Source organism: Pseudopipra pipra, chromosome 13, assembly GCF_036250125.1.
Source record: "Pseudopipra pipra isolate bDixPip1 chromosome 13, bDixPip1.hap1, whole genome shotgun sequence".
Lineage (NCBI taxonomy): Eukaryota > Metazoa > Chordata > Aves > Passeriformes > Pipridae > Pseudopipra > Pseudopipra pipra.
The window spans coordinates 11,975,556-11,989,568 of NC_087561.1; the positions used below are offsets into that span (position 1 = coordinate 11,975,556).

Sequence of the window (14,013 nt, forward strand, 5' to 3'; positions counted from 1 at the left end):
GGAGGGTGGGAAGGGCTGGCTGTGTGGGGACTCTAGTCATGTCCTTACTCCTGCCAGTGACTGCATGCCAGCCTGGCACAAAGAGGCGGCACTCTTCAAGTCCAAAACATGCCATTTTTGTCTCCTACTTCAGGGCTTGGTCCAAAATACACTGGGATCAGTGGAGGCAGATTTCAGTATGATCTGGCCCTTTCCCAGTCCAAGCCGTTTAAATACAGTGGCCCACGTCCTTCTCCAGGACAGCCACTTAGGTCAGTGTTCGAGGTTTTAAGAATGGATGGTGAATTTTACTTGTGGCAGCAAAAGATTTACAGGCTTAGAAAATCCAATTCTGTGCTCAGTACAGTCCCTGAGACTTTCCTAGAACAGTTTATCCAGCCAGAAGTGAGACAAAGATAGAATTTGATGTGGAAGATCTCGCCAAAGTCACCTGGGGAGAGGGAGATCAGTGTAACTCCTTCATGGCTTTTCCAGATTGTGTACTGTAAAAAGCTTATTATGATTTGACCTTGACATTAGCCCTGCTTTGAATGGAGGGCTGGACTCAAGACCTCCAGAGGTCCCTTCCAGCCGACATTTTTCCATGGTTTCATCTCAGAGATGCGACGTAAGGTCTAACCCCAAAACGAATATGCAATTAGCTTTTTTGGATGTTCAGACTCGGAGGGCAATAAGAAGGGACATCAAAACCTGAATATTTCTCTGAATTATTTGTGTATCTGAGGTGCCAGAGCAGTCCTAGTTGCTTGTCTGTGCAAAACAGAGGTTATTGAACAATGCCGTTTTCTGCAGAAAGGTTGCCAGCAGCAAGCTCCTGCCCTTATGTCAGCTCTTGGCATTCCTCCTCCTTGGGTTTAGCTCATCTCAAACTCCCTGTTTCGAGTTTCTTTCCTTCAAAGATTTTTCTCTTGTAAAAATCAGTGGACATCTCCATAGGGTTCATTAACATGAGTCGTTTAATGCAATGTTGTTGTTGTTTAATGTTTGTCCTTTCAATATACAACAAAAGTGAAAGACTTCAGTAAGGTTTGACAGAACCATGGAATTGTTTAGGTTGAAAAAGCCTTCTAAGATCACTGAGTCCAACTGTTAACCCAGCACTGCCAAGCCCACCACAGAACAATATTCCCAAGTGTCACATGTAGGTCTTTTAAATACCTCCAGGAATGGTGATTCCACCACTGCCCTGAGCAGCCTGTGACAGGGATTGGGAACCCTTTCAGTGAAGAAATTTTTGCTAGTATACAACCTAAACCTCCCCTGGCACAATTTGAGGCTATTTCCTCTTGTCCTGTCCCTTGTTATCTGGGAGAAGAGACTGATGCCCACCTGGCTACAACCTCCTTTCAGGTAGTTTTAGAGAGGGATAATGTCCTTGCTGAGCCTCCTTTTGTCGAGGCTGAGCCCACCCCAGCTCCCTTAGCTGCTCCTCATCAGACTTTTGCTCCAGACCTTCCCCAGCTCCGTTGCCCTGCTCTGGACATGCTCCACTGTGAAGCCCCAGCCTCTCTCTGTCCCTGCAGTGTCTGCAGTGCCGTGGCACGGCAGCGAGTGCGGTGCAGGGGCAGGGTGGGGCAGCTCTTTCAGCTAAATGCGTGCGTGCCAGATTGAGCTTGAAATAAAAGTCTTAAAACTGAGTGAAAATTGTTTTGGGGAATGGATTGCCGGATCAGATCCCGGCAGCCTGGGCAGAGCCTGGCAGGATTTAAGCTCAGTACCGATTGTATATGCTGTTTCTCTTGCAGTTTGTACTGGAGCCTTGAAGACAAATGAGACCGGTTGGGTGCCAACAGCAGTGCAAGGCGGATGAGAGAGAAGGGCCCCTCCGAAGCCGCAGGAGGAGGAAGCCGGCAGTGCTCCTGCCGGTTCGCAGAAGCAGAGATGTGATTCGTGCAGCCCCTGCCCCGCTCCACCAGTTCAGCTTCCTCCTCTCCACCAGCAGACACAGAAACAGCAGGCTCAGGAGGAACACAAGCAACGGGATAACCAACTTGGAAAATACCTTTTGCTTCGGAGAGAGGGCTGCCAAAAGCAAAGCCCAGCTGGACAGCGTTAGCTCTGCGGGCAGCTGCCTTCCCCGCCTGCCGGCAGCGAGAGGCTCCGCGTCAGCACGAACCCAGCGAGGGGAGAGAGACCGAGCTCGGGGCTGCCAGAGGGTTTGTGTTTTCCCATACTCGAGGAGCCTGCTCTGCAGTTTTTAAGATGTATCAACAGCCTCACATCACATCGTGATTTGGCTGCGAGTTGAGCCGAATGTGTATTATCTCGGCGGGCTCATGGTGTGCCTCTCCTCCCCGTCTAATATATACGAACGTACAGCGAGAGTTTTACGGACAAGATAATGTGTTTTGGCTGCATGAGATAGTTATGCTATTCCTATAGGAGAAAAATTTAATTTTGCTCTGAATTCCACTATAACCAGACAGCTCCCCATTTATATCCTGGGTAATAAATCAAAGCAACATGAAGTCTCGTGCACAGAACTGAAGTGGTTTCTTAAAGCAAATTTGGCAGGAAATAAGTCATCATCTTAAAAAGCCAGTCAACTCCTCATATCCAGTATATCACCAGCTCTCTGCTAAAATCTGCAAACAGGCACGAAAAGTCATTTTGTAAAAGAGAGAAGTCTGTGAGATAGGCCATATGAGTCTGTTATCAAAATCACACATATTTTTGTCAGAAAAATCACCCCATGAGTTCCCTTTGACTCACGGGTTTGCAGTGCTCAGGTACTCGAATATCACAAGGGCCATTAGTTTGGCTTCCTACAAAAATAAGGTCATGTTGGTATCACATCTTCCCTCTGTGCTTTTCCTCTTTCTTCTTGCCTCCTCAACTGATGTTGTTATTTTTCTCTTAAGTTTTTTTTTTCCAACGTTCCTTTCTAGTTTCTATTTCTATCGTGCAAACATGCCATGGCAAAGCGATGTAAGCAATGCATAATATATTTAGAGTAATGTATGATTCATTTACTAGCTTTCATAATTAATGTGGCTGTGTTTTACATACACAGTATTTCCTGCATGCATTTTATGATGTGAACACTCTTCAAAATCTAATAAAATGTAATCCGTTAAAAACAATAGTACTAGTCCTGTGATGAGATTTGTGTGCAGTTTTGAGGCAGCTGCAGAAAGAACTTGGTGCCAAGTTTCTATTCTAAACACCAATTTTAGCTGCTGTTTTATGCAGCTCCTAATTCTCAAGGTGGAAATTATTATAATTATATATATTATTATAATGATACCACAGTTGGTCTGGGTATCATCTGCTTCCATACCCTGAAAACTTTCCAACCCAAATAATTTTTCTATGTGCTCTCTGGAGTTCAATAACAAACACAAAATGATGCTGAATTTATGAAGAAACCTATAAGAACTATACAGCAGCATCTGTAAAATATCAACTAAATAATACCAACATCTGTACCTCCAAAAAATTCATTCTTGCCTGGGGTTTGGTGAAGCTGTGAGCACACACAGCCTTGTCCTCTGGACCCTGTTTCCAAAGATATTTATACATCTAATTGCCATCAATACCAGCAAGAGTTGGGAACTGTTGGTGAGCTCAGGCCAGGCACTTTCTTTACACATTATTCTCTTCCTAGTTAGGACTTGAGGACCCCATGATTTTACACCCCATGGAGAAGAAAGCCAACATAGCCATTTGTGTGCTGTTCCTTGACACTGTTCCAGGCAGATGGATTTGGGAGCGTTTAGTTTCCTATCTTTGCTCTAAAAATGTGTGTAAAATAATTTCCAACAACAAAATCTACAGTTATGAACAAAGCAATCTCACAAGAATACACTGAAAATTCAAAATTGATATAAAAATGTATATAATTTTCAGTGTAAAGCTAGAAATCCTGTTTCCATCTCTCCAGCTACCACACTGATATTTTGCCTGCTTTCCTCCAGCTGAATCCTCATTAAAGCCAACGGACAAAAATCATCACAGCTCGATGGCAGTGTGGGGTTGGGGGTTTTATTTTTGCCTGGGCTCTGAGCCCCAGGTTGGGTGAGGGCAACCGAGTCAGCCCTGTGCTGCTGGTAAGTCACCACACCTGAACAGGACCTCCCTGCTGCCTCGGCTGCCAGCAGGTGAGGATCATCACTGCTTGAGTACATTAAGCCTGGCCTTGGGACTTATGGGACTTGCAGAGAGTGGTAGTGTGTAGTAGGGGAAATGCAGTGTTTTTTGAATGCTGCTGGTTGGAACAGCAAGGGGACAGCTGAACCTCCTTCACAGCTCCACGCCACTGGCTTTGCTGGACTCACATCAGGCTTTCTCTGAGGTATTTGACATGCAGATTTTCAAAGGTATTTAAGCTCTGCTTTTGGGCTTTTCTGTGTCCCTCCTGGTGGATAGTTCCCTGCTGTGGCAGCTGCCTGTGCTGCATGGGCAGCTTCGGTGTTTCTCCATGAGTGGGATTTGTGCAAACCTACAGGTGATTTGTGCAGTGGCTGGCGCTGCTTCCGGATGGGAAATATGTGTTCTTGGGAATGGCACTTGGCAGGGAATGCTGCTGTGCTGGGAGCCACCTCCCTTCCCCAGTGTGACACTAGAGGAAAGGTGGAACACTTTTCATGTGGAAAAAGGAGCTAAAGACTTTAAGGCCTCAAATCCTACCTTTTAGATAAATCAATAATGCTGTTACTGTTGGGAAACAAAATCCGGTGCTGCAGCAGCACAAGTCTGAAGCACTGTATCCCTGTCTAGGGTGAACCTCTTGCTCCTTGTGTCATCTCTTGGGCTGGGGGGTGACACCCACCCCAGTGCACTCAGCCTCTCATTTGGCCACCTCTTGCCCTGCAGGCTGAAGGGGGGTGTCATGGCAGTGGCAAGGGACACCTGCACTGTGCCCTCCTAGGAGCCTGGGAGGAAGGTGATAAAACTGGTCATTTCTAATGCTTTCCAGCTCTGATTTCTGGAGCCGGATTTTTTCTTCCCCTTGCATTTGAGGAGGTTTATTTTAGTGTTGTGTGTACTGCTTGGATCTCTGGGCTGGAGGCTAGCTTTTATTTTTTTGCCACATCTTGGGGCAGTTTTGTGTGCATATTTTTACTGAGCTGGAATGATTTGTGCTTGTTGGCCTTAATGAAGATTCAGCTGGACAAAAGCAGGAAAAAATATCAGCCTGGTATCTGGAAACAGAATTTCTACCTTTACACTGGAAATTATATCAATTTTTTGTATCAATTTTGAACTTTTAGTTTGGGTTTGGGGTGGTTTTTTTGTTGTTTTCTTCTTTATTTCTGCTAAATTTCTTCTTTTATTTCTGCTAAATTCATTACTTGGAGAAGAAAAGCCATGTAAATATATCTTTGTGCACTATAAAGATTCAAGAAATGTAAAGCTATGGAGGGGGAAGGGATCAAGCAGCAGTACTATTTTGAATCACCAACATTTGAAAACTGTGTTTTAAGTGAATTTTTTTGATATTTGTGACCTGGTAATGACTTCCACCTCTGGGAGGCTTGTGCAGATGATGTTAAAGCTTTCCCGGCACCTGCATCTGTACCTGTTTTGCTGCAATCCCAGCAGGTGCTTCTGCCACAGGGTCCTTTCTCCTTCTGCCAACAAAGCTACAGTGTGGGGGGGGGAGGCTGTTCCCCCCCCCGTAGGCAAAGCCCCTCTGTCATACCTGTGCAGAGCCCCTGGGGGTGGCAATAGTGGCAATATTTCTGACTCAAGGCATGTGACAATGGGAGCTGCACTGTGGCTTATGCTGGCACAAGAGAGGGGCTTGGCCTCGGTGTGGGGAGCTGCCCCTCAACCCTCGCCTGCTAAGTGCCACATCCCTCTCCAGTTTCAGGGCCTCTCACGTCCTAAATGGGTGAGAACCTCCCAGGACACGTGCCTACCCAGGTGGCCTCCTGTCCCCAACAAGTGACCTCCAGCTGGGAGGTCTCTGCCCCTGCAGCCACCTCCTCTCAGCATGGTCCCTACCCAAGCTCCCAGAGGGCACCGGCTCCAATTCTGCCTTCTGGCAGTTGGGTGAAGGGGCAGAAAGTCCCCTTTGGGGGAGGTTTAGGGAGGGAGGAACAGCGATAGTCTGCCAGGAATGCAACAGCAGCACACGTGCATGGTCCCATCGCGTGACCCGACACTGCGGCCAGAAGGGCTGAGGCGTGATCAATGCGTCGGTTTTGAGACGGGTCAAAGACACAAGTTTTGGGGGGAAATGGAGAAATGCAGGAAAAATACTGGACCTGGGAGACCTGTCCTCTGCCTGATGTGGAGGAAAACTCCCAGAGGCATTCAAAGGAAACGGCTAATTACCGCTCGTGTGGAGCGGGGGACACCACACGATGGGTGAGGCTGGAAGCTGCAGCCCCCTTTGCGGGGTGAGGAAGAGCAGAGAGGGGCAGGGGGCTGGGGCACCGCCGGCAGCATCTCCTGCTCGCCCCCCACCTTCACCAAGTGCCGTGCCGGGGGTCCTGGGCTGGGGTGACTCTGGGGCTGTAGGGTGCTCCGGCCACGCTGCGGGGGAGCGGGATGGGCGCAGGGGCTTTCAGAGGGCGCGGAGCGACAGCGGGGATGCCCGAGCGCTTCTTCCTGTAGGGAAAATGGGGCGAGCACGGCGTGACTCCCAGCATCCAAAGTGCCAGGTATTGAAAGGATATAAAATATACATATTTAATTCCCCCCCCTGCACTGGTAAGCCCCTGGTTCATTTGCACCTATAATTCTCGTTTCAGGGCGGCTGCGATGCAGCAGCCGCTGCCACCTCTGAGTTAAACGAGAAATAAAATAGAAATAAATGCCCACATCTGTCCTTTTTTTAAGGCAAACGACAAAATATTTTCGTGTCTTCCGGTCCGACCAGATTCACACAAAGACCGTGGGGAAACCCCAAAGTCTAGGGGAAACTTGCAGCTCTCTCCCGCAAACGAGGGGTGCGAAATCTTGTGAGATAAAATTATGGAGCAAAGTGGAGGATCTCTGTAAACAGGTTGAGCATCGAGAGCCTTTGTGCCCAGGTCGCCTTGGAAGGCGGAGGGGCGTCGGGGATGCCTGTCCCTCCCAGCTCCCCTTTCTGTGGTCTCTGACATGGTCACATCAAAGGACCTGCCGGAGAGATCTGTGCACAACCGAGACACCGAAATTTGCGCCTGGGAATAGAGACAAAACCAGACGATACTGATATATTTGAACGGTGAAATATTGGATGTATCTATATATGCGCGATGCCAGAGGTTTGCACAGTTTGTCTGGAAACGCCCGGAGTTGGAGGCGGAGGAAACGGAGGGGGGTTTAATAAAAACCATTTGCCACTTGTCTTCAATTAGGGTCTAGAAATGTAACAAAAATAAGAAATGCCTATTTTTTTTTTATCACTTGCCGTCGGGAACAAGAGGTAAACGCGGCTCCCCTGCAACGATTGCGGGGCTTCGTGTAGAAGGGAGAGAAGAAATACAGGCAGTGTTGTCGCGATGCAGGTCGGCGTGGCTCGTGTCCCGGCACACACCTCGCCGTGTTCTGCTGCTTCTCCTCCCGGAACCGGACCCCCGACGGGCCGCGGGACCCCCGCGGGGCTCAGGAGCGGCGAGACGGGGAGATCCGGCTCCGGGGGCCTGGGGGCTTTGCTGCGCGGCTCCCCTGAATCGGGCGTCAGAAGGTGGGCACGTTACAAGGTGGGGTGTCCTCATTTTTTTCCCCAGTGCTAGCGGGGTAACCCCAAACCGCCGGGGCTTCTCCCTCTCCGGGGTGGGCAGCCACGGAACATCCTGTCACCCTGTCCCAGGCAGGTGATGGGCACCTTGGAAGCCAATACCACCGCCCGCGCCCCGATATTCCCCTCATCTTCGTGTCCATGACAAATAGAGGCAACATGAGACAGGAAAGAGGGAGGAGGGAGAGAAAGACACGCACACAATAGCCAGGCAAATTGTTAGCAACTCCGGCGTTTGGGGAAGCCGGTACTGTAACTGCGCTCTCATCAGTCACCGCTCCTGAAGTGATAGTAAAAATGCATCTAAACATGCTGCGGTGTGATATATAAAAGCACAGCGGGATGAGCTGCTTTCCAAAAAGGGACCTGGTGATTGGATATGCCTTGGCATGATTGACAAGAGCTTAGTTTGGTAAAGAGAAGACACGCAAGCTTTCACAGCGGGATTTCTTTTCTAAAATATATCACACTAGCCTTTGAAAAGCGCCGCACACTATAAGGGAAATAAGGTTGCTTTATAGTGCGCTGACATTTCTTTAAAACACAACTAAGATCAAAAAAAGAAATAAAATGTGTTCCAAACACAATGTTTTAATTAGTTTATTCTGTGCATTTGCTTTTATCTGGTGTATATATCACGGATCCCCACCCTTTAATTAAAACAACTGGCTGCCTATACAACAGCAGAGACAAATGCTTAACTTTCTCCTTTGTAGCTACAAGCAAACTCAATTTACTACGGCTTTCAGAAGAGTTTTTAAAATAAACGTGGATGCCTTGAAAGCTATCGGGGAACGGGCGAAGGTAGCGGGAAATGGCTGTTTCCTGGCTTTGAAAACTTGAGAGGATGTGGAGTCCCGCGGGCAACCCTGCCCGCAGCCCTGCCCGCAGCGCTCACCCGCCGGCCCTGCGGGCTCACCACCCCACCGAGGGAATTGAAACGCAACGAAGGCACAGAGCTGCCTTCATCTCGGAGCCGCAGCTGAAGGGCTGCGATGAGGCTTTCCGTTTGCTTGGTTGCCTTTTGGATTTCTTTTGGTTTCTCTCTCTTGCTCTCTCTATTTTTCCTTTTTATTTTTTTTTTAAATTTTAATTTTGGTGTGGTCCTCATCGAAAACTAGCTTGCCGCAAGCTCTCTCCCCCCCGGCACTGCCCGCTCCGGGGTTGATCACTTGAGGTAGCTTTTCCACCGCCGTCTCCCCTGCCTTTGCCCGACAAGGTTCTCGTTATGGAACTGATCCTCCGGGTAGAGGAATGAAGGTCCTTTAAAAGGCATCGACTCCTTCACCCCGTGGCAAGCACATCGTTTACAGGCGTGTTAATCGTACCGCCGCTTGTTCCCCGCGCCCGGGGTGCGCTCCCTGCGCGCCCGCGTCCCGCAGCGCGGGGCCTGGGGATGTTCGATAGCAAAAATAGAGAAGTGAGGGTGAGACCCGCCAGGGGTCGTCTATTGGACCGAAATGTGGGGATCTAGGCAGCAAGAGGGGAGCTGGCTCTCCCCGAAGCCCCGCAGTCACAGGCAGGGGGTGAAGCACCCTGGTGCCAATCCGGACACGGGCATGGGGGACATCTGGGCAGAAGCCTTCGCCCTCCCCTCCCCGCAGCTGTGATTCACCCGCTTTGGCCCCAAAGCTTCGAGCGGGTTTTACCGGTGAAAACAACTCCCATTGCGGGGCTGTTTAACCCGGGGAAGCGTGCGAGGGCTGAGCCCGGTTCCTCCCGGGAGCCGCGGCCGCCCAGCCCCTGCCATATCCCGTTGCGCCGGAACGGCCCGAGCCCGTCCGGGCTGCGGGCTGGAGGCGCCGTCGGAGCGCTGCATTGCCGTCGTTCACGAAGGGAATGGGGTAGGGGCGAAAGGAGCGGGAGCGGGTCAGTCCCCGCAGCTCTGCGGCGGCATCGCTTCTCCCGGGGAGGAAATAAGATAAAGGAAAAAGGAACGGGCCTATCACCCCAAGGGGACCGGGGGGGGAGACGTGTCCCGGGTCGGAGGGCGAAGGGGAGCTTGGTTCTCTCCCCGATACCTTGGGGAAAATCCCTGGAGGTTGAGGGGAGAGTCGCTGGGCGATGTGGCCGGAGACAGGGTGGCAAAAGGCGAGCAGTGGAAAATCGTCGTTTTTATTGTTTTAAAAACGTTAAATCGTTCAACACGTTGTTCCAACATATCCTCGGGGCCGGCGAAATCGTGTTCCCGTCTTTATGGGATGGTAGCTGCGGTGGACGCTCTCGGTACCCGCTACCGGTGTGCCGGAGCCGACACTGGGTGCGTGACGCCCCCTGGGCCGGAGCCCACCTGCGGCCCCCCTCTCGGGCCCCTGCCCCACCGGGCCACCCCGCAGGCCGCCGTCGGGGCGGCACTGAGCGGCTCTGTGCCGGGGTGTCCCGGCCGGTCGCAGCTCTCAGCCCGGGGCCGCGGGGAGCGGTGGCTCCCGCTGCCGACCCTCCAGCTCCGGGCTGTGCCCAGTGCTGGGGGAGAAGAACTGGAAGCGAGAGTAAATCCCACGTTCTCCCCTGGGGCTCCCGGCAATGGAAAGAGCCCCGACACAACTCAAGAGTGTCCCCGCAGTCGCCCCAATGACCTGCTGCAGGCTGGAGGGTGTCCCCAGGACGGGCTCCCCTGGAGCTCGGCAGCTCCCCGAAGATGACCCTAGGCAGCTAGAGACCGGTGTTTAGGGCCCGTGGGGGTGCCGGTTCAAACGAGGCGATTTGCCCCCGGGGAGCGCGTTTGTTACGGGAGTTTACACCTGCTGTGAGGTCCCGGGGAGAGAAGGGCGGGCCCGGGGACGGGCTGGGGCCGCGTTGATGACAGGGACAGAGCCCCACGTCCGCCGGCTGCCCCATCCTCCGCCTAATGGGCAGGATCCGGAGGACCCGTCCGTGTCCGGACAGGGGCGCGGGGCAGCTCCGGGGGGTCTCGGCGGCCGTCGGGGCCGGTCCCGGCCGCTCCGCAGCGCCGCCTCGTGCCCGGCCCCGCAACGGGCCCCGCCGGAGCCGCCCCCGGACGGGCAGGGGCGGAGGCGGCTCCCGCAGCCCCGCTCCCGGGGTCGGCAGACTGCCTGGGGGGGCGGACGAACTGGGGCAGGGGCTCCTCCGGGGCTCCAGGGACAACCCCTCCTGCCCTTCCCCTCCCGTTATCCCGATCGGCTCCTCCTGCAAGTCAAATCCCAACTCAGCACGGCGGGGCATCTCCGTCCCACTGGTGCTCGCCCTCGGGTGGGGAGGGTCTGCTCAGCCCCTCCCGGCCGCCGGGGAAAGGCCCAGGGCAGGAGGGGGCCGCGTACTCCGGGTGCGGGCTCGGAAACAGCCGGGGCGCGGGGGCAGCGGCCTCGGCACGCTGGGGAAGGGGCGGCTCTGCCCCGGCAGCTGATGCCGGGCAGGCGGCTCCCGAGGCCGGGATGCCTCCCCGGAGCCCGGGGCTTGCGGTTGCCCCTCAGGGCTCAGTCACGCAGAAAGGCTGACTAAAGTCTGTGTCCCCCGCAAGAGTGGGACAATAGAGCCACCCTCCGGGTCACAGGTCACCTCCTCGCTGATTGAGATATTCGCCACTTCCCCCCCACTCCCTCTGCTCCTCGAGGCGCGGGGGGATATCAAGGGGGCGGCCGGAGGGTGAGGATGCTCTCGGCCGGGCCGGGGTGCCGAGGCCCCGGCTTCCCCCTCTGTCCGCTCCCGGGTCTGCACCGTGTCTCCTACTAATGGCTTTGGGGGGAGGGGGTCAGGGGTGGGCGTTTCCTCCTTCCAGAGGGTGGCCTTCTCGGGATCACTCCGGTGCGTGGCCACCCCAAGGTGCACGGAGCGGCCCCGGTTCCCCTCAGGGCTGCGACCTCCGCTATCTCCTGCCCCTGGGTTTGCCTCGGCCCCATAGGAGCGACAGGAGCTAATTTATTCTGCAGCGCTTCGAACTGGTCCTCGGAGTGTTTTTTTCACTCGCTTCCGAGCCCGACGCGTACTTCCCACGCCGCTGAACGGTGATCTTTATTTTTTGGGGGGGAACTTCTCCCCATCACCACCAAACATGTGACAAACTCTGGTCCGTGGGCGAGGGTGCCAGTGCCGGCCCGGCTCCCCGAGCTGCAGGATGGAGCCTGCTGGCACCTACATTTCCTCGCCACTCAGGTCTTTCTGCCTGCCTCCGTCTGGCCTTTGATATTCCTCGCCCCCTCCCCTTGCCGAAGTTCAGACCTGTTTACTCCAGCCCGTATCTCTGAAGTTCAAATGTACATGTGCTTCCCCCTCCGCTGAGTGACAGCTACAATGGAAATGTCTCGTTCGCTCCTGGTTTGCATATAATTACACCGGAGATGCAATATGTTTATGGCAGGAGAAAAACTACTTGTCTTTACGCTTGTTAGGGATATTCATTTAACCGCGATATAGTGCGCTTTAAAAGCTCTTTAGGGCGGATGGAATATTCCTCTCGCCGCCGCCGGCTCGCAGCTCGGCGCGGGGGATTTCTGTTGCTGTTAGCCCGGGTTTGTTTTGCCTTTTCCTCGCGCCCTCGGTGAAAGGGACGAGGGAAATCCATGGAGCAACCGACCTCCCGCTCCTAGGGCCGCTGCCGAAATTTCACCTGTCCCTGCCCCGCTGAGAATTCCGCTGTAACGAGTGGGCACCCATTGCGGACCTTGTTTTCCTCCTGCGCTGCAGGGCCCAGACCCTGCGGTCTTCTCCGTGGCGAGGCTCCCCGCACCGTGGCGAGGTGCTCGGACGGGGCAGTGTTAAGTCCAGGAGTCCCCGGGCCAGAACAGCACCGGGGGGACCCTGGTCCAGGGAGGTCCGGGTCCACCGCCTTGCGGGACACAGACGGGACCCGAGCACCGGCGGGGCTCTGGGCGCGGAGGGACCCGCACCGCTTTCCAGGGGTTTTACGTTTTTGTAGCTGTTACATTCCCAAATCAACCAAAAGAAAAAAGAAAAAAAGAAAAAAAAAAGGAAAAAATAGGCGGTGGAGGAGAATTACACGATATCTGTTCTTGACGTAAAGCAGGGGGGTCTTTCTCCGCCTTTCTCTCGCGTTGGGAGCACGGCGGGAGAAAGGAGCCTGCGAGACTACTTTTTCGGTTGTTGTTGTTTGCACGTTTGCAATTGAGATAGATTTAAAAAGGGGGAAGATGCGATGTTCTCCATGTTCTGGAAAATAAATTGAGTTCGGCCAGAAATACGCTGAATAAAAATGGAATGTACTGAAGTGGTAAATACTATATATATATATATATATATATATATAAATTCCGAACGCACGGGGGGAGGGGAGTGGAAATCATAGGCTATACCGACAATCCCTTAAAAAAAAAAACCACATTTTATGGAATTTTTGGTCCCCGAGCTGGCAAATTCCAGTCAGGAAGCGATGGGATGTAAGTAGTGCCTGTACACTGGTGCGGATGCTACCGGGTGCACACGCTCAGGCAAAGTTGGCAGAGAAGAAACGGGAAACGTATAAAAAAAGATTTATAGGTTAACTGATGTAGCCCGATCCTCACAGTACACAGCAGGCAAGGCAGGGCTGTAACCACGAAACCCTCCCGATACGGCGAGTCCTAGTCCAAAGCTACGACCACTTCTTTTTATCCCCCCAGCCCCAAGCCCCCGGGATGTTTTTCCCGAAGCCCCGCGGTCCCGCCGTAGCCGGCGCGCGGGGATTTTTCCAGGCGAAAAAACCAACTCAATTTTAAATTTTTTTTTTTTTTTAAATGTTCTCCCGCCGTGGAGCCACGCTCGCTCCTTCTCTCCGAGCTGGAGTGTTTCCTTCCCCAGCACACCCCCCAGCCCGGCCGGGGCAGCCGCAGTCCCGCTTGGTGTGGGCACCTGGGCGGGCACCGCGGCCCCGGCGCCGCCGCCCTCGGCCCGGCCCGGGCCCAGCGCGTCCCATTAGGGACAGAGAACACACAGTGCCACACGTGAGGCCTCTGCACAAGCAGGGGTCAGTCGCCCTCGGTCGCCCCAGGTCGGCGACTTCAGAGGCGCTGCCCTCCCCCGTGCTCAGCTGACGGGATAATTGAATTATGTCCCCCCCCCCTCTTTTTTTCCCCTCCTTTATTTCTATTTCTTTCCCCCCTCCTTTTTTTTTTTTTTTTTTTTTAATTGAGGGGTTTGTTGTTGTCGAGAAAACCCAACACGTGCGGAAGGTAATTAATGACCGCGCCGCAGCCCTCCGGAGATAGGCAGGTAGAGCCTCAGCGGAGCAGCGAGGGGGGTGCGTGGCCTCGCCCCGCCGTCCCCGGGGTCTGTAGGTCGGTGCCCTGGTATCCCCGGCCATGTCCCGGCTTCCCCGCGCCCGAATTCCTGGACGAGCCGCGGAAACGGCTACGATCCTGCAGGGCCCCCCACTCCCGCCTAACAGC

General features: G+C 53.6%; 2 long non-coding RNA genes across 2 annotated transcripts in view; one reads left to right on the forward strand and one right to left on the reverse strand.

The window, feature by feature from the left end:
• The window catches only part of LOC135421498 (uncharacterized), a 103,339-nt gene extending 100,256 nt beyond the window's left edge, over positions 1-3,083 (forward strand). The window contains exon 2 of the long non-coding RNA XR_010434031.1: positions 1,746-3,083. This is a non-coding gene — a long non-coding RNA (uncharacterized LOC135421498). The remainder of the gene's footprint in view (positions 1-1,745) is intronic.
• LOC135421499 (uncharacterized) overlaps positions 1-14,013 on the reverse strand; it is a 29,604-nt gene that overhangs the window by 15,339 nt on the left and 252 nt on the right. The gene's annotated exons all lie outside the window — the stretch shown is intronic.